General features: G+C 38.1%; 1 protein-coding gene and 1 pseudogene across 18 annotated transcripts in view; both read right to left on the reverse strand.

Moving 5' to 3' along the window:
* Positions 1–27,859, reverse strand: part of ZMYND11 (zinc finger MYND-type containing 11) — a 143,019-nt gene that overhangs the window by 96,325 nt on the left and 18,835 nt on the right. The gene's annotated exons all lie outside the window — the stretch shown is intronic.
* On the reverse strand, positions 17,560–22,428 carry LOC114491949 (annotated as a pseudogene).

Genomic DNA, 27,859 nt, shown 5'->3' on the forward strand with positions numbered 1-27,859 from the left:
ACTGGTAATCAGGATGCTCACAGAAATTAGTTGAGTATAGTCGTAAAACAGAGGAAGAGATGAAGGCTTTTCAAAGTGAAATAAAGAAAAACACACAGGGAACCAACAGTGACGGAAAGAAAACAGGGTACTCAAATCAACAATTTACAACAAAAAGAAGAAATAAACATTCAACCAGAACAGAATGAAGAAACAAGAATTCAAAAAAATGAGGAAAGGCTTAGGAACCTCTGGGACAAGTTTAAATGTTCAGCATGTGAATCACAGGGGTGACAGAAGGAGAAGAGGAAGAGCAAGAAATGGAAACTTATTTGAACAAATAATGAAGGAGATCTTCCCCAATCTGGCAAAGGAAATAGACTTCTGGGAGGTCCAGGAAGCTCAAGAGAGTCCCCAAAAAATTGGAACCAAGGAAGCACACACCAAAGCACGTCATTATTACATTACCCAGGATTAAAGATAAGGAGAGAATCTTAAAAGCAGCAAAAGGAGACAGTTACTTACAAAGGAGTTCCCATTAGACTGTCAGCTGATTACTCAAAAGAAACCTTGTAGGCAAGAAGGGGCTGGAAAGAAGTATCCCAAGTCATGAAAAGCAAGGACCTACACATCCAAGATTTTTCTATCCAGCAAAGCTATCATTTAGAATGGAAGGACAGATAAAGTCCTTCCCAGATAAGGTCAAGTTAAAGGAGCTCATCATTACCAAGGCCCTTATTATATGAAATGTTAAATGGACTTATTAAAAAAGAAAAAAACTATGAACAATAAAATGATAGCAAACTCACAACTATCAACAACTGAACCTAAAAAAACAGAAACAAACTAAGCAAACCATTAGAACAGGAACACAATCACAGAAATGGAGATCACACAGAAGATTATCAGCAGGGAGGGGAAAGGGAAAGAATGGGGGAGAACGTACAGAGAATAAGAAATATAAATGGTAGATACAAAATAGACAGGGGGAGGTTAAGAATACTACAGGAAATGGAGAAGCCAAAGAGTTTATATGTATGACACATGAACTAAGGAGGGGGAATGCTGGAGGGTGGGGGTGTGCAGGACGGAAGGGAATAAGGGGGAGAAAAAAACTGGAGAATTATAATAGCATAATCAATAAAATATACTTTAAAAATTAAATAAATTTAAAAAATAATGAAGCAAGAATGAATTCTTGCCATCCACAACAACATGAATGGACCCAGAATCCTCTAGGGTTGTGCTTAGTGAAGTCACACAAAGACAAATGTCACATGATTTCACTTGTGTGGAATCTATAAAAACAAAATGAAGGAACAAGCAGAATAGAAACAGACTCACAGATACAAAGAACATTTTGACTGGTTCCAGAAAAGAGAGAATTTGGAGTAATAGGTGAGTAAGTTAAAGGGACTAAGGACTACAAATTGATAGTTACAGAACTGTTGTGGCAATATACAAGGTCTGTCCAGGAACTGTAAGTCCATGTACCATGAAAAATAAGAGACATTTATTGAAGATACAAGAGACAATGTACATAGGACAATAATGCCTCAGTCCCCTTCAAAATTATGACCTTTTTGAGAAAATCTAGCTCATTGGTAGTGGCTGGAATCAAGTCAGCAACTGCAGCATGATGTTCCTTCTTCTCTAGTAGCAGAAGGCACAGAACAAATTTGGCACAACATGTTTCAAGACAAGATCCTGGGTCAACATCCTGGATACAGATTTCTGGAATCCCCACATAAACCTCTTGTTCTTGCACTGTCATCCACTAATCTGTTCAATGCAGCCCATACAAGTTCAACATTCTTAGGTGGTCTGCTTGTTGCAGTCCTCCCAGAATGTGGATCACTTTCAACAGATCCTTGACCGTGTTTGTGCCACACTTTTATCTGTGCTGCACTCATTACATAGTGCCCAAAAGCCTTCTGAGTCATCTGAATAGTTTCTGCAGAGGAATGTACAATCTTAATGTAAAATTTGATGCAGACTCGTTGCTCTACTTAGTCAGTCATTTTGAATGCAAGGGCCACACAGTACACATGCTCACTCAACAGTGTTACTGCCCCCACTGACTAGTACAGTCAAGTCGTCATTGTTCACACATTCACATTCTAGTCTATTCTTCTTGGCTGCCAGGTTACATCAACATCACGCAAATCCTTCTCAGTACAGAAACAATCACTAGACTTTTTTCAGACAGATCCTGGACTAGGGTATAGGGATTATAGTCAAAATACTGTAATAAGTCTATAGGTGTAGATTTCTCAGAGTCATCACTTTTTAAGTTACATAGATGGCTAATTATTGGGTTGTACATCTGAAACTAATATAATATAGTATATCAACTGTAATTTAAAAAATAAAAAAGTTTTATAAAATCTGTTTAAAAGCATCAAAGAATTAAGATAAAGAAAAACAGAACAACTATAAAAGACAAATGGACAAAACCAGGGGGGAAAGGCAGAAAACTATACTTGAACAACAATAAAATTTTTTAAAATGAGAAAAAATTAATAAAAACAGAATAGGGAGGGAATTTCTGGGGAATTTCAGGGGAAAGGGGGAAGAGTTTACAGGAACAAGTATAAAGAACACATGGACAAAAACTAGGGGTGGGTGGAAATGGGAGGGAGGTGGGGAGGCTAGGTGGGTGGGCTGGGATGGGAGTAAAGATAGAAAATTGTACTTGAACAATTAAAATAAAATTATTTTTTTAAAAAAACAAGCCCTGGTTGGTGTAGCTCAGTGGACTGAGCGCAGGCCTGCAAAGCAAAGGATCGAGGTTCGATTCCGAGTCAGGACACATGCCTGGGTTGCAGGCCAGTTCCCAGCAAGGGATGCATAAGAGGCAACCACACACTGATATTTCTCTCCCTCTCTCCTCCTCTTCCCCTATAAAGATAAACAAATTAAAAAAAAAGAACCCAGAAAGAAGGCAACCCCCCCCAAAAAAAACAACAACAACAACAAAAATAAAACATCAAGAAAAATAAAAGATTCATGCCTCCAGTGATCCAGGGTAAAGTCTGGACACATTTCTTTCACATGCTGTTGGCATCATGATAACATAGTAGCCAAGGGCATGGGCTTTCGAGGCAGTGGCCCTGGGTTTAATATCATAATAAAATAATAATCTGGGTTTCATGATCATCATAATACAATAATAACATCTAATGTTTACTGAGAGCTTACTATGTACCTGGAGGTATCTCAAATCCCAGCTCCTTGACTTACTAGGTATATGACCTTAGGCAAGTGACTTAACATCCCTAAGCCTCTGCTTCCTCATCTGTAAAATGGGGGTAAATAATAGTTCCCTTCCCATGGGGTTTTTGTGAGCATTGCACGAGTCAATGAAAGTGAAACATGAAGCAAAGTACCTTGCACATGCGTCTTCTTAAAACGTTCTTCCTTGCCTTATATGCCCAGCTCAAATATCAACTACTTCATACAGCCTCCCAGTTGCCCTCCACCTCCTCTGTACTCCCATATCATTTTACTACTGCCTGCTTTTGTCTAACCCAATGTTGGCCCTGCATTACATTCACCTACTCCTCACTCCAGACAAACCATACCTTACTTATCTTTGGGCTTCTGAAGCCTAAATCAATGCCAAACACACAAAAGGATCTCAACAATTTACATGGATTGCTAGACATAATATTTATCAGTCTCTTGAGAAGAAGAGCAGACAGTCTGATCAGTACATGGCCACACCTTTTGGTTTTAAGGCCTCATTGGGCATTAGAATTTTTGTCAGGAGAAGCTCTGATATGTGGTTATAAAACTGCTCCTTAGATGAAACACCAATTGCTCAAGTTAAAATAACAACTCTTCACAACTGGCAGGTCAGCCCATCACTAACCAGTGTGGAGGCCCATGTTACCAAGTGCAGTACTGCTGGGTTGGAAGCTGACGAAAGACACAGTAAACATCATGGTTGCCTGGGTACATTAAAAAAAAAAAAGAAGACGAAAAAAACCAAAAAGGTAAACTTTGCCTTGGAGTTACATTTCTCTCATACAGACCCCTTGCAATTCTGCAAGACACAGCTAAAAACATGAGCAAAGCTTTCTGAGACACAAGGCTTAAACTAAATTCAGTGTCTACTTTGGAGGAGGGGGACATTATAATCCTTCTAAATTTGGGGTTAAAATACCAAAGGTATACACCCAAGAAATATGAGAGAACTCTCAAGAGTTCAGTCTTCAGGTAATAAAATAATTATCTAGTAATAAATGAAAGTACCTAATTAATTACAAAATTAATAAACTACCATTATTCTTAAACATTGAATCATTAAAATCGTTGATGGGCCCTGGCTGGTGTGGCTCTGTGGATCAAGGGCCAGTCTGCAAACCAATCATTCGCCGGTTCAATTCCTAGTCAAGGCGCATTCCTGGGTTGCAGACCAGGTCCCCAGCTGGGGGTGGGTGAGAGGCAACCACACATTGATGTTTCTCTCCCTCTCTTTCCCTCTCTCTCTCCCCCTCCCTCTGAAAATAAATAAATAAAATCATTTTTAAAAAACTGTTGATGGGATTAATGTGATCTAAGATTACAGGTGCTCCTGGCTATCTGTCAGAAACAAATATAAATCCTCTCTGGGTAACATCATCCCGAATCTCAATTTGTTTGTATATTTTTTCTTATACAGTATGTGGAACACTAGTAAAAGTAACCAAATAAACAAACAAGCAAGGCAGTATCACCTTACGGCAAGAAAATAAAACAAACAAAACGAAAAACAACAACAAAAAAACCCCAAAACATTGAAATGAACTTACTTGAAGAGTTCCAGGGGACACAATCACTACAGATAGACTTTAAAATAACTAGACTTGGTATGTTCAAGAAATTAAAAGAAAAGCTTGATAATTTCATCAAAGAACAAAAAGAAAAAACAAACAATAAAAAGAAGTAGGAAGGAGAGAACTGAAAAATCTTCAATAACTACAGTACTCAATGGATGAGTTTAAAAATCAGATTAGGAAAAAAAAGAAAAAAAAGGAACTCTTACCCTTTGCAATAGCATGGATAGACCAGAAGAGCATTATGCTATGTGAAATAAGCTAGTCAGAGAAAGACAAATACCATAGGATCTCACTCATAGGTGGAATATGAACAAAATTAAACTAATGATCAAAATAGAAACAGATTCATGGAGAGCTGTAAGAGGAGAAGGGAGACGCAGGACTGGATGAAAACTGTGAAGACTGAAAAAAGACAACGAAAAAATTCACAAACACAAAAAACAGTATGGTGATTATCAGAGGGAAAGGAGGGGAAGGGAGGTAGAGAAGATATGAGGGAGATAAATGGTGATAGAGGGAGAGTTGACTTGGGGTGGTAAACACACAACACAATGTACAGGTGATGTATTATAGGACTGTACCTGAAACCTACATAGTTTTATGAACCACTGTCTCCCCTATAAGTTCACTAGAAAAGGGAAAAATTTTTAACTAAAAAACATTAAATACAGATGAAAAGACAATGAAACTGAGGATTATTTTCAAAAGAAAATATCAAGAAGAAAGAAAGCATGGATAAACAAGAACATAAGAGATATATAGATGTTATATAAAGTTTAACTTACATTTCAATGTATTCCCCAAAAGAGAGGGGGGAAAAGAATGGGGAACAACTTTCCAAATATATAGTGGCAGATCATCTTCCATTACTGATGAAAACACATCAAGCTAGAGTCAAGAATCACTTCTAGAAAGCAAACCAGATAAATACAAAGATAACTACACTAAGCACAACAGAGTAAACTATTTAAAGAGAACAGAAAAAGAGGAACTACGTCCTAAGTTGTTATATGAGATCAATGTAAACTTGATATGAGAACCTAACAAAGTGACATTGGGAGAAAGTCAAGTTATAGTCCTATCTCACTCATGATAATAAATACAAAAATCCTAAACAAAGTACCAGCAAATCAAATTCCGCAATACATTAAGGACAATAATACAGCATGACCAAGTTTATTACAATCACAGCAACTCACTCACTAAAAGAATAAAGGAAAGTAATAATATAAACAGCTCAATAAATACAAAAAACACTGGATAAAATTCTTCATCCATTCACAGCAAACACTCAAATCAAAACTGGAGTACATAGGGGAAAAACTCCTTCATGTAAAAGGATATCCACATAAAACAGCAGAAAATTCATACTCAATGAAATGTTGAAAGCTTTCTCTCTGCAAATGAGTTAAAATGGCTATACTCATTACTTCTATTAAACACTGTTCAGGAGGACCTAGTCAGTGCAATAAAGCAAGGAAAATAAATGGTATTAGAAAAGATATAAAACCCATTATTCAGAAATGATGTGTTTATTCATAGAAAATTTTTTAAAGAAACCTACAGATGAACTATTAAAATTAATAAGTGACTTCAATGAGTTGATACAAAGCCTATGTAGAAAATTATTTTTATATACCATTAACAAATGAGTAAACAAAAATTTTAAGATATTATTTACAATGTCACCAAATAAAGTAATCTAAGAATAAATCTAACAAAAGATACCAAAGATTTCTATCCAGATGCCGTAACATTTTATTAGGAAAAAATTTAAGTGACCTAAATAGTGAAGATATATGTCATTTTCAAAGGTAACAGTAATACTGTAAAAAGTGCTAATTTCTCAAAATAATTACAAATTCAGTACAATTCTAACAAATACTCTAGTGTAATTTTTAGACTAAATTAATAAGCCAATACTGAAATTTATATGGAAATATAAACAGCCAAGAGCCAGTAAACAAGTAAGATAAAAAAAATAAGTAAAGCCTGGCTGGTATAGCTCAGTGGATTGAGCACAGGCTGCAAACTAAAGGACTGCTGGTTCGATTCCCAGTCAGGACACATGCCTGGGTTGCAGGCCAGATCCTCAATGTGGGACACGTGAGAGGCAACCACACATTGATATTTCTCTCCCTCTGTTTCTCCCTCCCTTCCCCTCTGTCTAAAAATAAATAAATAAAATCTAAAAAAAATAAAAATAAAAGGAGTCTTAAAGTCTATATATAAGCTTATCTTTATGGCTAAGTATAATTATTTCTCCTAAAGGTGAATCATTAAGTATATAGAATATAAAAGGCATGAAAATTTTTTTAAATACTTGACTTGCTGCTTTTTTCTTTAAATGTTTTATTCTTTTTTTCTTTTAAGAGTTTATTTATTTTTAGAGAGAGGAGAAGGGAAGGAGAGGGAGAGAAACATCAATGTGTGGTTGCCTCTTGCACACCCCTTGCTGGGGACCTGGTCTGCAACCCAGGCATGTGCCCTGATTAGGAATCTAACTGCGACCCTTTGGTTTGCAGGCCACACTCAATACACTCAGTTATACCAGCCAGGGCAAATTCCTGCTTCATATGTTTTCTACAAGCACTGTGCTTTTCTTTTTAAAATTCTGGGCTACATGCATTGCAGTTGTGGTGGTTTCTTATTGTCTGACACATCTGCCAGAAGTTTGATTGTGGTTTTGCGAGCAATGCAGATGAATTAAATGTCATAAAAGCTGTAGTAGTTTAAAATAATGTTGAAAACCCAAATATAAACATCTGTAACTTTAACTTAATAGGAAAAAAAGCCAGTTTCCAGCAATAAACAATCACTGCAGAGACAACTGGGAAAGGCATTTTAAGAACAATGTATTAAAAGACTCTTGGACACTGAAATACATTTCTTTTTAAAGATTCTATTTATTTATTTTTAGAGAGGGAAGGGAGGGAGAGAGGGGGAGAGAGAGATAGAGAGAGAGACATCAATGTGGGGTTGCTGGGGGTTATGGCCTGCAACCCAGGAATGTACCCTGGCTGGGAATCGAACCTGGGACACTTTGGTTCCCAGCCCGCGCTCAATCCACTGAGCTATGCCAGCCAGGGCTGAAATACATTTTTTTTTACTGAGGTAAGAAACACATGGCATATAGTTTACACCTTAACCATTTTAAAAGGTATAATTCAATAGTATTAAATACATCCACACTGTTGTGCAATCACCACCATCCATACCCATATAACTCATTTCATCTCGTAAAACTGAAACTCTATACTCATTCCTCATTACACAATAACTCATCTTCTCCCCTTCCCTCTGCACCTGGAAACTACCATTCTATTTTCTCTGTCTATAATTTTTACAAATCTACTAAGTGAAATAATATAGTATGTATCTTTTTGTGAATGAGTTCTCCTAGCATAATGACCTCAAGGTTCATCAATGTAATAGCATCTGTAAGAATTTCCATTCCTTTTAAGGCTAAATAATTTTCCATACCATGTGTACACATTTTGATTATCTATTCAATAGTCACTTGGGTTACTTTCCTTGTTACAGCTATTGTAAATAACAATGCTATTAACATGGGTGTACAAATATCTCTTTGAGACTCTGCTTTCCGTTCTCTTGGATATATACTCGGAGGTGAAATTGCCAGATCATAAAAGATTTCTATTTTTAACATTTTGAGGAAACTCCAACACTGTTTCCACAGCAGCTGCACTGTTTTACATTTTAATCAGCAATGTACCACAGTTCTATTTTCTCCATTTCAGTAACGCTTGTTTTGTTGTTCTTTTTTCTTTAGCAGCCATTCTAATGGGTATGTAGTAGTACCTCACTGTAGCTGTGATTTCCATAACTGTGACTGTAACAACTCAATTACATTTTTAAGTGACAGCCTTTAAAGAATTTAATTTTCAATTACAATTGAAATACAGTATTACATTAGTTTAAGGTGTACAACATAGTTGTTAGACATATATATAACTTATGAAGTGATCACCCTGATAAGCCTAGTAGCATTCTGACACCATGCACAGTTATTACAGTGTTATTGACAGTATTCTCTATGCTGTACTTTACATTCCTGTGACTGCTTTTATGTCAGGTTGGCCAAAAATTTCATTTGTTTTTTTCCATAAAATGGCTGTAGTATTGCTTAGTTGTCTTTAACATCATTCAAAACAATTTCGTTAGATTGTTTTGTGACAGCTGTCATATCACAGTGCATTAAAAAAATCAAAACTGTAAAAAGGAGAAAACTATTTGAACAATGATTAAAATAAAAAAATCAAAACTGGTGAATTTTTGTGTAGCCATTTTAATATTGAAGATGGAAGAAAATGCACTTTTTTGTCATACTATGCTTTGTCATCTCAAAAAAGGTAAAATGCAACTGAAATGCAAAAAAAAAGGTTTGTTCAGTGTATGCTGTGACTGACTGAACATACTAAAAGTGGTTTGCAAAGTTTCATCCTACGGATTTCTTACTGGATGATGGTCAGACCAGTTGAAGTTGACAGCGATCACATCAAGACACTGAGATCAATCAACATATACCTCAAGGGAGAGAGCTGACACACAATATCCCAATCAATGAAGTTATTAGTGAAAATGAAAACTGTCATTTATTTTACAGAAAAAGCTAAACAGGCTTTTGGGCCAATCCATTAACTGGCAGTTTACACACCTTAATCCCTCCACCTTTTTCACCCTCCACCCAATTCCTTCCCATCTGGCAACCATCAGTTTGGACTCTGTATCTAACTTTATTTCTGTTTTGTTTGTTCATTTGTTTCTCAGACTACACATATAAATGAAACAATTTTGTGTGCTTTCTGACTGACTTCACTTAGCCAGGTCTATCCATGTTGTTGCAAATGGCAAGATTTCATTCTTTTTTATGTCTGAGTAATATTACACTGTATGTAGAGGGTGTGGCAGTCATTATGTTTACAGTTGCTGAGTACAAACAGTTTATTCTTATTAATTACTGTATTATTTTCCATACAAATTCTAAACCTACTTTTGTCCCACGTTCTATGCACCAAATCTATTTTTTTTTAGTATTTTAATATTAGTTTTTATGTCATTATTCATTTGCCTACTCTTCTGACATTTATCTGGCCAACCAGATAATTTTTTAGCTGGAGAAACATTATTTTATGTGTCCTTTCTATAAAGTATATATTAGTTTATGTGACTTGCTTTTGTTTTGTAGGGCTTCTTTCTCTTCTAGCATCGGTTTATCCAGCACATTGCTTAGACAAACTTTGAAAAGTGAAACTAGTCAAATATTTTCTTTCTTTTAGGCCTTCAACTACTGCTTTTTTGTTTTTTTTAATTTAATCTTTATTGTATTTTTTTCCCATTGCCATTTAGTCCTATTATACTCCGCTACCCCTAGCTATCACAACACTGTTATTCATATCCATGAGTCCTCAAACCTTCTACCCCTTAGTCCTCCTCCCCCACTATCATCTGCTCTCCATCTATGAGTCTCTCTGTTTTTGCTTGTTAGTTCAGATTGTTCATTAGATTCCACACATAAATGAAATCATACGGTATTTGTCTTTATCTGACTAGCTTATTTCACTTAGCATAATGTTCTCCAGATCCAGCCATACTGTTGCAAAGGGTAAAATTTTCTTTCTTTTTACAATTGAGTAGAATTCCATTGTATGAATGGCCCATACTTGTTTTATCCACTCCTCTATTGACAGACACTTGGACTGCTTCCATTATCTTGGTGATTGTAAATAACACCGCAAAGAACATAGGGGTGCTTATTATATTCTTTTGAATTAGTGTTTTGGGTTTCTTCAGATACAGTCCCAGGACTGGGAATGCTGATTCAAAAAGCAGATACATTTTTAATTTTTGAGGAATCTCTATACTGTTTTCCAGTGTCTGCATTAGTTTGCATTCCCACCAAGTGCAAAACGGTTCTCCTTTCTCCAAATCTCATCAGCATTTGTTTGTTGATTAACTGATGATAGCCATTCTGACAGGTATGTGATGGTATCTTATTGTGGTTTTAATTTGCATTTCTCTGATGATTAGTGATGTTGAGCATCTTTTCATTTATCTAGTGGCCATGTGTATGTCTTCTTTGGAGAAGTATCTATTCAAGCCCCTTTACTCCCTTTTTAATTGGGTTGTTTTTATGGTGTTGAGTTTATAAATTTTGGATATTAACGCCTTGTTGAATGTATTGGCAATTGTGCTTTCCCATGCTCTGGGTTGTCATTTTATTTTGTTGATTTCCTTTGCTGCGCAAAAACATTTTATTTTGATGTAGCCCCATTTTATTTTTTTGTTTTGTTAACCTGACCAGGGAGATGTATCAGATAAACAATTTCTACAAGCAGTATCCAAGATTTTACTATGTTTTCTTCTAGGATTTTTATGGTTTCAGATTTAACATTTAAGTCTTTGACCCATTTTGAATACATTCTTGCATGTGGTGTAAGAAGGATTTCCAATTTCTTATGTACCAAATCTTTTTTTTAAAGATTATATTTATTTATTTTTAGATAGAGGGGAAGGGAGGGAGAAAGAGAAGGAGGGAAACATCAGTGTGTGATTGCCTACCACATGCCCCCTCCTGGGAACCTGGCCCGCAACCCAGGCATGTACCCTGAGGGGCAATGGAACCTGCAACCCTTTGGTTCACAGGACGGCACTCAATCCACTAAGCCACACAAAGCAGGGCTCATATGTACCAAATCTTTATCCATTTGTTTATCGATGGGCACTTAGGTTGCTTCGAAATCTTGGCTACTGTAAATGTTGCCATGAACATTAGAGTGCATGTGTCTTTTTCAAGTTAGTGTTTGGATTTCTTTAAATATACCTAGGGGGGAACTGCTGGGTCATATGATACTTCCAGTTTTAATTTTCTGAGGAACTTCCATACTGTTTACCAAATTGGCACACCAATTTACATCCTCACCAACAGGAAACAAAGGTTCCTTTTACTCTTCATCTGGCAAACTTGTTCCTTGCTTTATTGATGACAGTCACTTAGATGGGTATGAGGTGATATCTCCTTGTGGTTTTAATTTACATTATTCCAATGATTAGTGATGCTGAGTATCTTCTCATATGTCTATTGGCAATAAAGAAAGGGAAACAATAAAATAACAGGCAATGAGGAGAGTTACTGTGATGGTTAATATCAGTGTCAATTTCACTGGCCATACAGGATGCCCAGATAGCTGATTAGATGTTGTTTCTGGGTATAACTGTGGGGGTGTTTCTGATTAAATTAATATTTGAACCAGTGGATTTAGCAAAGTCAGGGCCTGAACATAACAAAAGATGCAAGAAGGGGGAATTTGCCCTCGGTTTTTTGTTTGGTTGTTGTTGTTGTTTGGTGTCTTAGTTTGTTGTTTGTTTTTTGCCTTAGTGGCGAACTGGGACATCTCATGCCATCTTCTCCTAACCTCAGACTGGGGAACCATCAGCTCCTCTGGCTTTCAGTTGTTCAGACTCGCACAGGAAGTTCACCACTGCCTTTCCTGATTTCCAGCTTGCGTATCATGGGACCTCTCAGCCTCTATAACCACACTGCAAATTCTTCACAATTAATCTTTGTGTTTGTCGTCCCCTGTTGGTTCTGTTTCTCTGAAGAATCCTGACTAATACAGCTACTTTACACTGGTTGATCCAAGTTGTTATGGTAGTCATTAATGTTGTTCACCAAATATTTCTAGTTCTTGTCCCAGGCACTGGTAGGACTGCACTTCCCCCACTGCCCTGGTATTAGGTTTGGCCATGTGACTAGATCTGGCACATGGAATCTGAGTAAAAGGGATTTATGTTACTTCTATTTTGGAAGATTTAGAAACTCTTTATAATTTGGTGTGCTTTCTTTTTCTTCATGCCATGGATAATGGAAATGCTGCAGATGGTGGCTCCTCTGTCATCCTTAGTCTCAGCCAATCCATGAAGGACATGTCAATGAGCAAGAGTCATTGCTCCTTTAAGTCACTGAGTTATGGAGGCATGTTATGCCAGCAATCCTAATCGATCCTATCAAAGAACATTTAAAAAATTTCTCTTTAAGACTTGAATGATGAAAAAGACCTAGCCACACAAAGGCTATAGTAACAGACATTCAAATGTTTGAGGGGCAGAAAGAACAGTGGCTAAGTAGTGGAGTGTAGAAATAGCTGTGGTGTGACAAGAGGCAGAGAGGTCAATGAAGATAGAACCAAGCAGGATCCAAAGGCCAAAGAGTAACCAGCTTGGATTTCCACCTCATTTCCACAGGCAGCAAGTGAGAGAATTCTAAACTTCAGTAGGGTCAAAGGGGTAACATAATCTGATTTAAGGTTATCCTTACATTATAGCTTTTAAAAATACAGAGTAAAAACCTTGCTACCTGTCTTTAAAATAACAAAAACATATTTGATTTTAAAATACTCTATAAAAAAATGAAGACAATGGATGGATATAGGAATTTTAAATGTCTTGGCCAAACAGAGGAAGATGAAATTTACATAAGGAACTGGTGATGAGAATCCAGCCACTTGCATACAACTTGAGATTTAGGAACAGGATACAGAAGATACAGGAGTATTAGAGATCCTGAATAAAGAGTATTAGAGATGCTGAATAAAGAGTATTAGTTAACAGCCTGAATAAGCATACAGAGCTCTGGATCTGCAGTGCCATCAGGTTCAAACAGACAGCTACCCACTCTCAGCCCTGAGGGAAGAAGACATAGAAGCTATAACTAAGTTTAACCAGAAAGACTGAACCCAGCAACAGAGAAAGGTAGTAGTGAGATTCACACCAAAAAACAGGGGGTTAGGTAAAGCTACATCATAAATCGCTCAGGCAAACGTCCAAATGAGACCCTTCTGGAGAAATTAAACTACCCCAGAGAAAGGATCTTTATACACTGATATTTGAGGGAATCTAAAGAAACAGCCATCTAGCTTCCTGACATCCCTTCAGTAAAGCCCATCACAGAATTTTCCATTAGGTTCTGAGTGTCTCACCCTAAAATATGAACAGAGAGACAAGGTGCACCAGACATTTACAAACAGCTTCTCCAAGGAAAGCAGACAGAAAAGAGGAGAGTATGCAAATAAAACATGAGCAGTAAAGATGTCAAAATGTAAGAAAAGAAACTGCATCTATGAAACCATAAATAGGGTACCATAAATAGGAATGTTCAGAAAATTATTAAGTATAATGAATAACAAATTCAGTTAAAGGGATAGAAAATAAAGTTGAGCCAATATTCCATAACATAGAACCAAAAACACACAAGAGATTGGAGAGGAAAACTTTATGTGATACAATACCTGAATAACAAAAGCTTCAAGATGAATTTGAAGGGGAGAAAATTACCCAAGAAAAATTCAAGAGAAGTACCTAGCACTGAAAATAGGCATTTGCAAATAGAAAGGGACTTTCAAGGGCCCAGCTTATGAATGGACAGAGGCACAAAGCACATCAACTTAGAGTATCAAAACATCAGTGGGAAAAACAGCTTCCAGGCTTCCATAGTGGTAGGGAGAGGCAATGAACCAAAATGTACTGGATTTCTCAACAGCAATGTAGAAGAAAAAGGTGAGTGCCTTGTAAATTATTTTCAACATACATTTCTGTATCTATTCAAATGATCAACTAGTGAATGTTGAATAAATTTTTTAGTTATGCAGAAAACCCCAAAATTTATGCCCTGAGTACTCCTTCTCAGTAAGTTACTAATATGAATAAAGAAATCATGAGATCCTGTGTGGTCCAGGAAACGGGACTAAAACACAGGAAGGAGGCAAAGGGAATTCCCAGACCATGAGCTCCGTGAACCCAGAGAAAATGCAGTATTCCTCCCTAAGACAAGCTCCCTATCCTCAAGAAAGTAGCTATCTGCTTTCATCCTATGAAATAACTTTTAAAAATATACTCTGAGAAATTTCAAGCTTATAAATACAAAAGTAGAATCATATGAATCTTTTGTTCTTCAGTAATGAACATTTTGTGATATATTTTAAGTCTAATTTTTTCTGAAAAGAAATTCCCAACACCTATGTATCAGGTGTTCACTATTACACATAGAAATTTATCCTTACTAACAAAAAATAACAATTAAGTGTAAGTTATAAAATAGTTAAAACATTTTTTAATGATTTTTAATTTTTCAGTCACAGTTGACATATGATATTGTATCAGTTTCAGGTGTACAACCCAGTGATTAGACATTACACAACTTACTAAGTGACCATCCCATAAATCATACCCATCTGACACCATATGTACGTATTACATCACTGACTACATTCTTCATGCTCTACTTTATATCCCCTAACTGTTCTTTAACAACCAATTTGTACTTCTTAATCCCTTCCCCTTTTGCCCCCATTCTCCCCAAAGCCCCTCTCATCTGGCAACTGTCAAAAGATATTCTCTGCATTTATGAGTCTGCTTCTTTATTTATTTTGCTTTCTAGATTACACTCTTGGTAAACATGTACTTATTGACATTTTATTGTTCATATTTTTAATCTTTTTTAAACATTTTTTTGTAATAGTGGTTTGGTGATGATCAAGTCCTTTAGCTTTTTCTTGTCTGGGAAGCCCTTTATCTGTTGTCCCATTCTAAATGATAGCTTTGCTGGGTAAAGTAATCTTCATTGTAGGTACTTGCTTTTCATCATTTTGAGTATTTCTTGCCAATCCCTCTGACCTGTGAAGTTTCACTTGAGCCCTCAGCTGACAGTCTTACGGGAACTTCCTTGTAAGTAACGAACTGCTTTTCTTTTGCTGCTTTTAAAATTCTGTCTTTAACCTCTGGCATTTTAATTATGATGTGTCTTGGTATGGGCATCCTAGACTTGTGTGTCTATTTCCTTCACCAGATAAGAAAAGTTTTCTGTCATTATTTTTTCAAATACTTACTCAATTTCTTGCTCTCTCCTCCTTCCAGCACCCCCATGATGCAAATGTTGGTATACCTGAAGTTGTCCCAGAGGCTCCTTACACTATTCTCATTTTTCAATTCTTTTTTCTTTTTGCTCTTCTGATTGTTTTTTTTTTTTACTTTTTTATATGGTTGATTCACTACTTCATCTTCTCTATTTTTGATCCCCTATAAATTGTTCTTCATTTAAGTGTATCTTTCATTTCTGACTGCTCTATGGTTTCCATGTCCTTTTTTTATGGTGTTGAAATTCTAAGTTGACTTACCATCCTTTATTGCTGAGGAAAATATGTATTTTATCAGCAATGCTAAGCCACCATTTCCAAATACAACTTACAGATAGACTGAGGGTGAGGTTCACTCAGGCAATATCATGTTTCATTTTCTTCACATATCTGTTCAGCAGCAGAGTGTAAGTAGCAATCCTGGCTGTTGAGGTGGAGGCTTCACCCTTCTCCATTTAGATGAAAAGCTCATCCTTATCAGACAAATCCTTGTTGTATAGCCTCTGTGCCACATTTTTCTTGTGTGTGGCTCTCCATACATACCCCTAAGATTTCCATACATACCCCTAAGTCTTCTCCAGGAAACACCCTCCTCCATCTTGCATTCCAGTGAGCATCTCTTATGCCAGAGAAATAAGGAAAAAAAAACACTGGGTTTCCTTCTACACCTTCCTTTGATGATGTTCTATGACAAGATGATGTTCTATGACAAATAGCAATGTGACAGAAAATTACAATAAAAATCATTGCTACTACAATCATAGATACTGACACAATGAGTTTGTTCTCATACCCATATCCTGGTACTTCTTTTGTGAGTTCATATGACTCCTGCTCTTCCTGTTCACCCTAGGCTTCTGTCCCCTTATTTTCCCATTGGAAATCTTTACTTCCTGCTGCTCACTGAAAGGCTGCTCACTGAACATCAGGAGGTTCATGAGGGCTGATAAGGCTACCCTTTTTGACTGAAGATACCCTCTCTGGCTCAGCAGTCAGGCTCAGTGCTGGTGGTTCTTCACCCAGCCATGTAATACTTTCAAGAACAATCCTTCTATAAATAGTTCTTTATCTATAAAAGGAGATTAAAATGCCTGTTCTGCATACCACAATGTGCATTTGTCAGACATCGAGTATCACAATGCAGTATGACTGTCTTGCTGACACAGCCTCAATATTATTTTTAAATCGGCCAAAGTAGCAGGTCAAACAGCTAGGTAGGATCCATTTTTGCATTTTAGGGATCATCATTAGGATGTTCCCAATTGTTGTGACACTTGTGTTGTTTCAATGTCTAAATATTTTAATACTGGAGATTTAAAAAAATATTAATCTTCAACAGTTGCTGAGGCTTATGATCGAAAATTAACTTGTGTAAAAACTGCATTTCATGGTAGGCCTGAAACATTCCAAAGCTTAGTTTTGTGTTACATTGCTATGAAGACTTAAATACTTGGAACAATAGTAGGCCTTCCTATGAATCCTTATGTAATTTCCTCAAATTATATTCACTGAGGATTAGTTTCTCAGCCCAACAGTATCACTTCCATGTATCTTTTTCAATGTAAGAAAGTAAGTTTCCTTGGAAGATGGCGAAGGTGCTGCTGTAGGTACTGGGCTCTAGCACAGGCACTCTGCAGGACCCCCACTTTGGACCAGGACAAATACATGGCAGTTTCTCATTATTGCAGGTACAGAGGACATATATGTTCATGGTGGCATTCTATTCAGTAGCTGGAGGACCTATCCGAGATGACTCTGGTTGCTGAATTCTGACAACTTCCAGGTCCAAAGGCTTGACCAAATTATGACTTCAGTTAAGGTCAGGCTCAAGGTTGAGCCTGAACAGGGTCTGGATGTGGAAGTGTCACCTCAGGGTACTTTGGAGGAGCTGTAGTCTGCTGTAGAATTATAGCATGTTCAGCCTCCACAGTAGGTTGTGGAGTTACAGTGAGCTCCAGGTCCAAAGGTTGAACTCTAACTTCAGACAAAGGTTGGCTGCTGAGCCTGAACAGGCTCTAAATGTGGAAATGTTACTCAGGGTGTTTTGAACAAGCTGTGGCCTGCTGCAGGGTTATAGGATCAGCCTCTAAAGTAGGGTGAGCTGGGTTCTCTTGCTGAGATGGAGATGAGTCTGTCTTCTCAGGGTGCTCTGAGAGGATCTCCTGCTGGGCTGGACATTTGACCATCTTAGTGGATTTTGCACTGAGCTGAGACCTTCTTCTTAGTCACAGATGGTTTAATCTCCTTAGGGGACTTTAGTGTTATCAAACCACTAGATCCACATTTTTAACATTTATATTATGCAACACTGGATGCCGACCTTCACCCAAACCTAGAGGTGAGACTGTCACCTCATGATGTATTGAAGGCTGAGCTATACCATCCATAGTGGATTTTGGAGGCTGAGCTGGACCTTTCCGCTGGACTGGAAAAGGTTCTACGAAGGCAAGAGGAAACTGCAGCAGATCTGAGCTATTCTACTGGACTGAAGACTCAACATTTTCCTAAGATTTAGATGCTGACCTAACACTCACTGATAAACTAACAAAGATTTAGGCAACTCAGGGGACAATGCAGACTAAGCTGAGGCTTCCTCTTGGTTTGAAGATTATTTTGCATCTCAGGGGCTTCTGGTTGATAAGCTGGGGCCTCCTGAGATTTTAGAGCAAGTTCCATTTACTCAGGGGTCTCTGCAGGCAGAGCTCAGGCTTCCTGTCAGAATGATGAAGGATCAGTCTTCAGAAATATATAAAGGCTCAAGTGTGGGGGCTCTGCTGATCTGAAGGCTAGGGTTTAGAGGGTCCCAGTAAAACAGAGGTCAGCAGGACAGGGTGCAGGCCCAACTCTGGAAGGTGAGCTGCTTGGACCAGCAGCCACATGAAAAAGAGCCATGGGGCCCAGAGATGCAGCCTGTACATGACAGGCAGAGAGGTCCAAGGCACAAGTGACCCAGATAATGAGACACAGTAAGCAACCCAGTCAAGTGGAATACCAGCACTGTGTGCTGAGTGGGAACCTTACAATTGGGCAACCATGTCACACGTGCACCCCTTAGCAACAAAGCACCCCTCTCCTGCCTCAGGTTCCAACCTTTATTAGTCCTGGGTTGACAGTGACTGCAGAAGAATGAGCCTTTATCATAGAATCACTAGGGACCAAGAGGTACTTTTTCACCTGCAAAGGGAACAACTACCTCTTGCTGGGGCCCCTCCCTCCTCACAGTGGGGCAGGATTTGAGCTGCACACCTGAGTGCACTCCAGCAGTCCAGAGGTAGTGAAATGGGGCAGGGGTGTTAAAGGTGGTGCTTTGGAGGGGTATAGAGCTTCTCAAGAAAGCCCTCCCCTTGTGGACTGTTGTAGGTAAGCCTTGATTGCCGTTGGTACATCAACAGGACAGATTTACCCTCAGGTTGATCGGCTGAAAGGACTGGCTGTGATGACCACCGACCACCATGGAGGATATGCTGTACAGAGGACCACCACACAGAGAAGGAATTGCTTCAGTGGGGCTGAGTCCTCCCCTCAAGTATGTTGCTTGTGGAGGTGGTCGGGTGGTGCACCAATGTGGTCTGATTCTGTCCACTGGGAGTGCTGGCTCTGGGGCCCCCCACAGGGTGCAGGCAAAGCTCAGCTGTCCCCTGTGTTCTACCTAGAGCCACCCAGAAGGAACTACAAAGCAATCTACAGATAGCGGCCACTTGTACTTGGTTTGAAAGGGCCCAGGCAATGCCAAACTGCAAACCAAGGCTGCTGCTGCTAGTGCTAGTACCAATTAATGAGAAACATGGGGCACGCTGAGGCCAGAGGCCATCAGAGATTTATAGAAGTCTGAATCATGAGCTAAGACAGGCCATTCGTATGGGAAAACTACCGGGTATAGCTTGGGTGGGCCTGTAAGTTAGGTGGGGTGGGGTCTCAGGTAATCACCAAGGAGGGGCAAAGGGTGTGAGCGAGGCTGATGAAGACTAAGACATGGTGCCCCATCTGCTGGCTTTGTGGGGGATTTCTTATCAAAGGAACAATGGCCTCAGCCAGCACTTTTGCCTGGCAGAAAACTGCCCCTCTAGCTCCATCCCTGATGCCAGACAATTCAGTTCCTTCCTATATGTCTCTGGTGCCTTTCCAGCTACAACACAAGTGCTACAGCTTAGACAAAGAGAATCCAAGTTAAGTCCTTCATCCCATCAGGCACAATCCTCATTGGTTTTTACAACCAGATGTTATGGGGACTTGTCTTCCTGGCACTGGAACCCTGGACTGGAGAGCCTGGTGCAGAGCTAGGACCCCTTGCTCCTCACAGGTGACCTCTCGCAGCCAAGGTATGCCTCCCAATTTTTATTTGCCATTGTAGTTTGGGACAGCTCATTCTCTATCTGCACCCCTGTTATCAGTCTCAACGTGGCATCTTTAAATCCCTAGTTGTAGGACTTAAACTCAGCAAGGTTTCAGGTGATTCTGAATGCCAGCTGTTCGGCAGTTTCGTTGTAATTTTTGGTATGGCTGTCAGAGGATGCAAGTACCCCATTTACCCATGCCCATACCTTGACTGGAGTTCTCATAAACAACTCTTTGTAACATCTTCTCCCCCCCATTACCTAAAACTATCAAAGAAATGATAGATTACATACAGCAAATTCTCAAATATCAGTGCCAAAATCTGTACCCAATTAACCTAAAATATAAATATTTTGAAGGTATTTTTGTACTTGTAATTTGACTCAAATTATTTTGTAGTTTTATAAAATAAGGAATGTGTCCTGGATATTAATGAACATTTAAACAAAATAATCAAAATATACCTCTCTAATGAATATAATCCACCAGTCTACTTCCAAATATATGGTTTCCACATTACCTGAAGGTTAGGAAACTAGCTGTTTAACTAAGGGCCTTAAGCTCATATAATACGCATATCTGTTGATTAGTGTAAGAAATTTGTGATTACTGTTAAGTTAATCACACAAAAAGGAAAAAATGTTTTCCATAAGTTAGTTACATGACTTATATAAATAAAACACTAAAATACAGTTACACCTAGTTTATTCTTTTTGGAAAAAAAAAAGATGAATATAAATCTTCCAAATTAGTGTTTATTTCTTTAAGCATTAAATATTTCTTAAAATGATGTGACTAGAAATCTAACATATATTAGACACACCCATACCTGCTTAAATGAAGTATACAGCAAATACATTTTCTTGATAACAGGGCCATCATCATATGCAATGGTACATCAACACCTCAGTGAGTTACACAGAAGCTGCCTGCCAGGGTGTCTCAACCTCGGGCTCTCATGGGCCACGTTAACTTTGTTGTGGGGCTGTCCTGTGCACTGCAGAATGTGAGCGGCATCTCTGGCCTCTGACCACCAGATGCCAACAGTATCCCCTCCAAGGCATGACAATCAAAAATGTCTCCAGACATTGCAAAATGTCCCTCACCTGGGGGGAGGGGGAGAGGCAGGGATATGGGGAGAGGCAAGCTCACTGGCTGCAAACTAAATGGTCATCTTTTTGCAACTGTGTACTTGATTTTTGTAGTGTTCACCTCTCAATGGCACAGTAACCTTTTAAGTATGCATGTTTCTCAAAGAATTCCCTATTCCTTTTAAAATTATTTTAAATGTGTTGTTCACCAAAATATCAGGCCACCTCTTTGGTTATAGTTGAAGAGGGTGGAACTCTCATCTGAATACAGGGTATGAGTTTTCAAATCACAACTCTTATAGATATTATTTAGCCTTTTTAGATAATTTGGTCTTTTTTAAAATAAAGAACATCATTGATCATTACTTGATTTGACAAAATCAGCATTATTAAAACACAGGTAACAAAATTTGAGTTTATATTGATGCTGACAAATTAACCACAATAGTATCTAGAATATCACATAAGAAATATCAGCCTTAGGTACTATGGCTCAGTGAATTGAGCACTGGACTGTGAACCAAAGGGTCACTGGTTCCATTCCCAGTCAGGGCACATGCCTGGGTTGTGGGCCAAGTCCCCAGTTGGGGGGCACACAAGAGGCAATCACACATTGATGTCTCTCCCTCTCTTTCTCCCTCCCTTCTCTCTCTAAAATAAATAAATGCCATAAAAATAAAATAAAATATTTACCTGCTTTTTGTTTCAACTGTGCTATTCTTAAGCTGTACTAGTGACAGCCTTTTCTTATTGGCCACTTCAGTCCATCTCCTCCTGGGACCCCTGACCAAGTAAACACCTGTTTACAGTTCTTCTATCGACTTCCCATATCATAAGGAAAAACAAAGATTTCATCTAGTTGAGAATGCTGAATTCTATCTTTAGCCTTTTCTTTGATCCATGATTCAATGGAAATTTGGTTTCTAAGAATTATTTTCATCTGGATAAAAAACAACATGCCAATGGCTATGATTGTTCCTAAAGCTAATCCCAGGGCAAACAAAGTGGCAGCAAATGCAGCTAAACCAAACAAAATAATTGGAAGAGGATCTCTTCAGGCTGCACTCCTATCAGGCTGCACTCCTATCAATCTAGGGTAGGGTTGACAAGGACAGTGAGGATCCATCTCCATCACACACCTGCTACCACTTTCAGCCGTGATGTGAGTCTATGTTTGGGAGACTTGACAATACTGGAGGTACATGCAGTTCTGAGAATTTTCCAATTTCCACCCCAGAGAAACAAAGCCAAGACATGCCACTGAAGTAATTATAAAGAATCATGACAGTCCACTTTAGCAACATGATGAAATTCACACCTCCTCCAGTTGTATGTAAGGGCCAATACCGTAACAGTTAATCATGGCCATCATAGAACATGTTGCTATAACACCAAGGGCTATAATGGGACACCAGTGACAAAGTGTCTTTAATTCTGGGGGATTTTCAAACTTGATAACTAAGCAAAATGTATCCATTTTAGTGAGGAAGAACGCCTTCCTATCTTTAAAGAATTACAGATTTCCTTTTTCTGTGCACACACTTCCATGTGCCACAAGTCCATGTGTGTCCCTTAACTGTCATGTCTTTAAGTTACACAATTATTAATGTAGCATTGTACCATTTTCACTATTACATACTCAGAGTTCTTTACCTAAACTATGAGAATCCAGGTTCTTTGTTTGAAACTCAATCAGTCTGGTCCTTGGTGCCTTCTCCTTGGCCATCACATTTCTGGGGCACCCCAGGCTCAGCTTATCTCCTTTTCAGGTAACTCCATCACGGGTACCTCAGTCCACAGAAAGCAAAAAGCAAGTCCTGGTTGCAAGAGGCTGGGGTGCAGTACCCAACACCACCTGTTGGTCTCTCAGCTAGCACTCCAGCTGCTATTCCCACTCAGACCCAGTATGCAGAGTCTGTGACCTAGCTTATTTGGTCTTGTTTGAGTTTTCACCAAAACCAAAAGTACAAAAACAGCATCCTGTTTTAATTTGCTTTTCTTATGATTGCCATTGAGGCCAAACATCTTTTTAAGTAACTGCTTTTTTGTTTGTTTGTTTACATTTGCAGCTCTTCCTTTAAAATAAAAGTGCTTGTTAGCCCTGGCTGGTGTGGCTCAGTGGACTGAGTGCCAGCCTGCAAACGGAAAGGTCACTGGTTCAACTCCCAGTCAGGGCACATGCCTGGGTTGCAGGTCATGTCCCAAATTGGGGGGTGTGAGAGGCAACCAACCGCTGTTTCTCTCCCTTTCTCCCCTCCCTTCCTCTCGCTCTAAAAGCAAATATTTTTTTTAAAGTGATTGTTTGAAATATATAAAGAACGTATATAACTCAACATCAGGAAGCCAAACCACCCAATTTAAAAATGGACAAAGAACCTGAATATACACTTCTCCAAGGAGGACACAGAGATGGCCCATAGACACATGAAGAAATGTGCAACATGACTAGCCATCAGAGAGATGCAAATTAAAACCACAACAAGATACCACTTCACACGAGTCAGAATGGCTATCATTAATAAACAAGTGCTGGTGAGGATGCGGAGAAAAGTGAACTCTACAGCACTGCTGGGGGGAATTAAAAAACTAAAAAAGAAAGTACCTTTTGACCCAGTGATTCCACTTCTGGGAATATATCCTAAAAAATCCCTAAACACCGAAAGAATACATGCACCCCTATGTTCAGGGCAGCATTATTACAATAGCCAAGATCTGGAAATAGCCTAAGTGCCTATCAAATAAGTAGATAAAAAAGCTATGGTGTATTTATACAATGTAATACTACGCAGCAGTAAAAAACAAGGGACTCTTACCTTTTGTGACAGCATGGGTGGACCTGGAGACTATTATGCTAAATGAAATAAAGTCAGTCAAAGACAAACATTATATGATATCACTTCCATGTGGAATCTAGCGAACAAAATAAAGTAATGAGCAAAACAGAACCAGGGGCACAGAAACATGAAATAGACTGACAGCTGTCAGAGGGGAGGGGTATATGGGAACTTGAAAGGAAGTAAAGGAATTAGCTAAAGAACATATATATGCATTACCCACTGACGTGGACAACGGTGTGAGGATTGCCTGAGGGAGCAAGGGGGAGAGCAGAAGGGGGCAAAGGGGGGAAATTGGGACAACTGTACTAGAATACACAAAATATTTTTTAAAAAAGGGAAGTGTGTCTGTGTATTCTTTTGTTTACCATTTTATTAATGATTTTTCAAAATTCTTTATACACCTGAAGAAAAGTACACTTGGGGTTATCATTTATATTGCCAATATTGTCTCAGTTTCTTTGTATAATGGCCTTTTTCCAGTTTTAAATGTTTATGTCATTTGTCAATCTAAGATTTTTATCCTTGGCATCATCAATCACCTTTCTGAACTTAAAATTAAAAAAAAAAACAAAACACCAACACAATGTACACTTCTCCCCCATAAAAATCTAACTCCTTGGAAGTACATCTGATTTGTTTACTCACATGAAATGTTTTCTGAAAAATAAAAAAAATTTGAATCCTTTTTTAAAAGCCTAATTTATCAAGGGCATATGGTTGGAAAAAAAGATAAAACACAGAAAAAAAAGTTCAATTAATAAACTCAAAATAAGAGAAATTTCCTCATATTTATAGTCATGAAATATTAGGACAAAATTTCTTTTATAAAAGTATTAAAAATATGAAAATCATAAAAACCCAACACAGAAAAACTTTGGCTTTTATATCTAGAGCAGATTGTCATTGGCAGATTCCACATGTGCCAATTCACCAACTTGCTAAAATTATTTTTAACCCCACATTCAATACTGTGTGGCCTTCTGCAGTCAAGCCCACATTCCCAGCTGAAGTGGAGCACGGCGACACTTTGCTTTCTCCTTCCAGTTCAGGCTGTAGATAGCATACTTTTTGCAATCTAGTGCCATGTTTTTGGTATTTTTGTGGGTTTTGTTGCTTTTGCTGTTTAAAATGGCCCCAGGGCCCTAACCAGCATGGCTTATTTGGGCGTGCTTCTGCAAAACCTGGTCACGGCACATGCCTGGGTTGTGGGTTCAGTGCATGATCAGGGCACATGTGAGAGGCAACCAATCAATGTCTCTCTCTCTTTTTCTCCCTCCCTTACCTCTACCCTAAAAATAAGCTATAAAGTATAAAATAAAATGGTCCCAGGCATGATGTTGTCTAGTGTTCCTGAGCACAGAAAGGCCATGATATGTCAGGCAAGCTTCATTTAGGTCCAAGTTATGATGCTAACAGCTATCAGGTACACCCAGAACAAGGAAGATTGTGTCATCTGTGCAAGAAGGCCTTCTAGAAAAGTGCTACATAATATTTACAGTATATGAAAAAGATGGGAAAGCGGCTAAATTTGTGGATCCACAACCAGTAAAAAGTAGAATGGAGGGTCGAGGCTGAAAGTCAAAGAAATTTACAGTCACATTTCCCAGGGTCAGGAAAATACTAAATCCCCTCAGCTAGTACTGGCCGGCATGTTTCAAAAGGTGACAGAGAAAAAAACTTGCAGGGAAATGTTAGTACAGGAAAAAGGCTTTGTAGAAGAATAGGTTTTTGATACTAAGAGTGGTGTGTGTTTACAAGAATGTTGGCCAACAGACCTATATAATGGAAATGGCATTTTAGTTTACAAAAATATGATCAGAGGCTCCAGGGGAAAAGGGTCAGTAAAGACTAAATCAGTGTTTGTGGTGACTTTATGGAACATAACTGGAGTAAATAACAAAAACTGACTATAACAAAATGTGGCCTTTACTTTTTACATTATTTTGAATAGTCATTTTTATAACATTATAAAATGAACCTTCTGAAAACCATTTTAAGTAGAGAAATGGAAAAAACTAAAACTTTATGATATTTCCAGTTAGAGGCAGCCAACTTTGATGCATGATAGAACAGAGATTACTGTAATCCTATACTGTGGTCATAACATTATTTCCTAATAAATCAGTTAAAATAACACAATCACTTGTCTTACAAGAATTTAAAAATCTTAAAATTCTGGTATATAATGTTTGCATTAAAATTTAATTAACTATTCATTTATTCCATAGCAACCATACTAGCCCAAGCTAAGGTAACCAGAATGCTTCATTTCTCAAATACTTTTTTTAAAGGAATTAGTCATAATTTATAGAATGATAAACTTAAAATCTGAAGAAAATTATAAAAAGGAATTCTAGATTCCAGAATTGATGGAATATGAAGCACTTAAGAATATATAATAGCGAGTGCCATGGTAAACTTAATCAAGAGCAGACAGACAAAAGAAGTCAATTTTATCTGACATTAATAGTTTACAATAAAAGTAACACATATCTTGCTTATTAAGTGTTGAATGAATTTAAGAGGTACAATTCAAATAATGATTTGTTTAAACTTTCATGCACAATAATATATACAGCATACTTCTAAAGATAAGATTTAGGTGATGTTTCAATCTGTAATGACCTCTTTTTCCCTAACACATTTACCTTTAAAATTGTCATCTCTTTGCCCTGGCTGGTGAGGCTCAAGTTGGTTGGAGCATCATCATGTAAACCGAAAGACTGAAAGTTCAAATTCCCAGCCAGGGCACATGCCTAGGCCGCAGGTTCAGTCCTGGGTCAAGGTGCCTATGAGAGAGAACCAATTGATGTTTCTCTCCCTCTCTCCCTCCCTCCCGTTCCTTCGCTGTAAAAATCAATGGGCATGTTCTTGGGTGAGGATTAAACAAACAAAATTGTCATCTCTTAATTCATAAAATTAGACCATCTTACAAGTGAATTTTTCCATTACTTAGATTCTGATTACATGAAAACTGTAATTTTTTAAAACCCTCAATTATTTAGCACTCTATATAAAAGATAGTCTACCATAACAAGGGAACAAATCTCATTTTACTCTATATTTTGCCATAATGATTAAGCAACAGAAGCAGCAACTAAGAAATTATACAACCATGTTCTAGATCAAAGATGGCAAGTCCACGCAGAGGTTGAGAACAACACATGGCAAGAAGGCTCTTCACATGCACTCTGCACCAGTGCAAACATCATCCAGAACAACATGCACTGAGGATGACATTCCACCTGAGCAGGATTCAGTGATTTTGTTTTCCAACTGTAGCACTGAACTGATATAACATACATCTCGAAGTTTATGATATCTCTGAAAAGGTATAAAATATATTTTTTAATTTTTTAACTCTTTTTTTTCAAGATTTTATTTATTATTTTTAGAGAGGGGAGGGAGGGAGATACAGAGAGAGAGAGAAACATCAATGTGCGGTTGCTGAGGGTCATGGCCTGCAACCCAGGCATGTACCCTGACTGGGAATCGAACCTGAGACACTTTGGTTCCTAGCCCGAGCTCAATCCACTGAGCTACGCCAGCCAGGGCTGAAAAGGTATAAAATATTTTATTTAATATGCAAGAAAATCTGTAATCTTACAATGATACATTGTAAAGTGTATGACAACAGTGGACACAAGGCAACAGCATACACCGACAATCTCTGCCAGTAAATCTGGCACTCTCTATAGCTAAGTTGCCAAATACCAGTTATTTTAAAAATGTCTGTTTCTAAAGTACTTTAAGTTTAATTTGGTTAATGTGTTTCCCATAATGTGGTAAAGGGTGTCAAAAAAGTTTAATTTCACTTTTCCAACTGATTCGTAGTGACTGTCTAGGGCACTGTGTTAAGGATT

Source organism: Phyllostomus discolor, chromosome 1 (assembly GCF_004126475.2).
Source record: "Phyllostomus discolor isolate MPI-MPIP mPhyDis1 chromosome 1, mPhyDis1.pri.v3, whole genome shotgun sequence".
Classification (NCBI taxonomy): Eukaryota; Metazoa; Chordata; class Mammalia; order Chiroptera; family Phyllostomidae; genus Phyllostomus; species Phyllostomus discolor.